Here is a 4,266-nt window from a genome sequence, read left to right as displayed (position 1 = left end):
TAAAAGTTTTTTGTCAGCCAACTACCACTCGGTGCCGTGTGTGTGTGCCTTATATTAAGCTATGAATTTTCATGTTATTGCAACTAATTTTCATTTAATGCGTTTGTCGGGCTCTTGGGGACATTGGCTCAGTCAGAGGGGGTTTGTCCTGGCCAAATAAAAAACTTAACATTTTACTAATTATTGGAAAAGGTTTTAAAAAAATGTTTTACTTAGATTTCTGTCTACCAATTCAGTCGCCTTTCAGTATACAAACTTTCTTTTTAATTACCATCTTACTAATCATTGCTTTGAAAGTATTTTAGATTATGTATTGAAAGAAAGCACAATAGGCCTACTAAGTATTTTTTCCCAGTGTTCATATGTTGCATTTAAAAAATGTAGTCTTTTGTTGGCTAGTTAAGTTTGACCTAGCCCGTACTTGAGAAATGAACAATATAATTAGATTTTAAAAATATACGATTTACTTAACATAATTACAATAATGTGACACATAACTTTTTGGGCTAATATAGGATTTGTTGTCCTTCAATGAAATAACTTATATTCTCTTAAAATCTTGTAACATTTTTTTATAAAAGAAAATCTACCCCTTTTAGTCGCTTCCCTGGATGTGCACTCAAGTCGCACAATTTTAATTGTGGACCATAAAGTATAGTATCGCATATGCGTATCGTATCTAATGCCCGCTGAAACGGGTTTGCAAAGGAAATCGCTCAGACGTGGACATTAGATTTGCCCGACTCCACTATATACCACAGATTCACACAGTCGATGCCGATCGGCGATGTCCGTTGGCCAACGAAAGTGGTTGCACCCGATTCGAGTTCGAGCACCACTTGTCCACCGTCTGTCACTCAAGACGGCAGCGGTTTCAGCGGCAACATTTGCAGCAGCAATACCAACGGCAGCAACATCAGCAGCAGCAGCAGCAACATCAGCGGCAAAAGCAGCAACGGCAGCCATTCAGTCAAACGCTCATTCATGCATGTCCAGCCTGAAGTCTCGCAGTCCAACGGGGCATAATTCAATTTCCGCTGCTCAACTCAACTCCGCTCCGCTCCAGTGTATCAGTTACCCGTATTGACACTTTGATTTAGTGCTTACATGCAGCGTTTGCCATTTGCTCGCTTATTGATTTATATTTAAAGCTACTGATATATCTATTTGGAGCCCAACTTTGTAGCCGCTCGATTGAGCGATTCAGGCTGCCTTTGGCTGGAAAAGTTTGTCAACTTATGTCAGCCGGCTGAAAGCCTTCAATCGGAAAGGGGATTAAATACCTGTAGAGATGGATGTTCCAGGTGTTCATAAATTTAATGTTAATACACTCCATCAAACTATGTAATCTCATCAGGAAAATATGATTAATATTATTATGATTGTAGAGTTCTTTACACTTTTTTGGGAAGTATTGCGTAACAGTTAGAACAAAAAGAGTTTTGGAGCGGTGTTCATCAAATTAATGTGATCATCATGAAATAATGTAACCATACCCTAATCCCAACTCCATAATAGCCAACACCGCAAATTCAAACTCCCAAATAACCTAATGTTCCTAAACAGTGCAAAAATCTCTTACAAAATATTAAATTACGTCATTGTAAATACAACCTAAATTGAAAACGGTTATAAATATTACATTTTGTCAATATATAAATATTATAGTAATATTAAGTTATATTTTAGCATCCCACCAGCCCGAGCCGAAGGCCTTAACTGTTATGGCTCTAAATCCCACCGATAGCTCTTAGTTTAACACTAATTTTATCTTTAGATAAACAAATAAATAAATATTCCATCATACAGTTTAATTACATCGGGAAAATATGATTAATCTTATTAATATTATTCTAGAGTTCGTTTAAACTATTTTGGGAAGTATGGCGTAACACTTAGAAGAAAAATAATATTGGACCACAACAACATCAATAACTAAATGTCAGGTAGCCCTGGAAGAGCCCATACTTTAAAGCTCAATAGAAAAATAGAGAATTAATGGTTTCATCAGTCCAGTGTTGAAGAAGAACTACATTGGGTGTAATGTGAAAGAAGTGTACGCCTTTTCTGAGAAATCTAAATAGTTGCTGCATGCTGCCCACTGATTATGCCGCACTTTACAAAGCAACACCTCCGTACCTCTATGATTGACCTATGATTATTGTCTGCGTGCGTATCTAACAGCAACACCAAGAGCACGGCAGCAACACCAAAAGCACGGCAGCAACACCAAAAGCACGGCATCAACACCAAGAGCACCGCAGCAACACCAACGAATCCGGCAGCCTCATCGCGTGCAAGGTGTGAGCTCGTGCTCGGGTAATGATGATGATAGCTTTTTGATGCTAATGATAGACAACCGGGCCCCCAGTTCTATGCGCTGGCTGTAATTCCGTTCGGAAGTCGCGCAATTGCACACAGCCTGAAAGTGAAATTTTGCTGGCGGAGGGGAGGGAAAATTGTTTGTCTATGTTTGGCGATAATCGTGCAATCAATTAAGGTTAATTGCTATTTAATGCAATCGGTCGGATCTGCATGAGAGCCGCAACACACAACTCGCAGCGATTATGCAAAATCGAAGATGAACAGTTAGTTTCCCGAACTCGCGACGATCGGCGGCAATTTTGGGACCTTCGTGATTAGGGCCAATTTCGATTATCGCCAACAAAATTGCAGTAGCCGCCAATCGATCGGCAGACAAAAAATTTTGATATTCTAATTTCTCCTCGCTGCCGCATTATGATTTGCAATTTGAAGTTATTGGAGCTACTGGCTTTTGCCCGCGGCGGCCTCACATGCAAATTGATCTCCATTTTGCGGCAATTTGGCGCTTCTAACGGTAATGCGTTCGGGCCAAGTTCACTGAATCGGCTCATTGGTAGCTGGAAATGTGTGTTTATCTGTCTGGCCCATTTGCATATACCTAACAACTTGGGGAGACTGGACATGAAATCGCGAAGACGTTCTCAAGGTTAATCGTTGACCGGGGAAGTTTGATTAAAGCATATAATAAATCGGTTGGTTGTTTGCTGTGAATTGAGATATTTTTATGATAACTCTTAGATTTATAATTTTGTAGCTTTGTAATTTAATTTAAATGAAATAATACAAACAAAACAATTTTCTGTATAATTCAATAATTGTATCTTTTCAAACCGCAGATGGTTATAAAATACATTAAAATTGATTACGTATCATAAATACTCTCACTTATGTGTTAGCTTCATCCATTATACGTAATTAAACAGCCCTTAACGACAACCCTTTTAAAACCCAAATGACAATGACTTTCGAAAAAAGGCAGCGCTTTTAAAGTGCCCACAATTAGTAATTAATGTCAAAATTTGCGGAGTGCGACCTTATCGACGGGGACATCTATCTCGCATCCTCATATCAGCTCGCTCCAGATCTCGGATGATGATACTCGTGCCAAAGTGAAAGCAGCTGTCAGGACGGCAATTAAACTGTCATCAGTTGCACAAAATTTTGAACATTTCGAAATTTTGAAATTTGATTTTAATTGGCCAAAGACAAAGTGCCAAAGAGTGTGGGCAGCTGTCACTGCAATGTGACGAGTGTCAGAACCCTTGGAACCCTTAGAACCCCTAGCACCTTGCTGCTCCCCAAACCGCCAAAACTAATTTCCTCATTGGCGGTTGCGCCATTTTGCCACTTAACGCATCATCACTTTGGCTAATTTGTTGCCATTTGCCGTTGGCCCCGCGAACTGATTGCCTCATCGATCTGCCATGACCTTGGTGGGGCTAATGATGCAGCCGCAACCTGCGGACCACTGATGGAGCTGTAAATTTGCAACACAAATGCAAACAGCGAACAGTAAACGCTCGGCGATTGCAATCAGCGGCGCCGCATCTCTATCACATGGCATCTGGCGGAGAAACTTGCATCATTACCGATGACTCGGATTGGGGTTCGTTGCAGCATCCTGGACTTGCCGCGTTTTACGCGCTTCAATGATTTGCTTGTGGTCTCTGCCTCTGGATCCCAGTTCGTATTTCAGCCGCGGACCCGATCTGCCCGATTAAACGTATGCAACTCTTAACCTTCGTTTAAATCTGCTCTGATTGACAACATCAATCGCCGCAACACAGCAGCAAAACGTTGCAAGATCAATATGCAGATGCAGATACAAGTTCGGATACAGATACACAGCCGTTTCTGCTGCATCGGTTGTCATTGTTGTAACTAAATTTGTTTTGCGGTTCGACAAGTGTTTATATGTTTGCTTATTTATCTTCTTTCACA

The sequence above is a fragment of the Drosophila suzukii genome, chromosome 3, assembly GCF_043229965.1.
Source record: "Drosophila suzukii chromosome 3, CBGP_Dsuzu_IsoJpt1.0, whole genome shotgun sequence".
Classification (NCBI taxonomy): Eukaryota; Metazoa; Arthropoda; class Insecta; order Diptera; family Drosophilidae; genus Drosophila; species Drosophila suzukii.
This window is presented reverse-complemented; position numbering follows the sequence as displayed.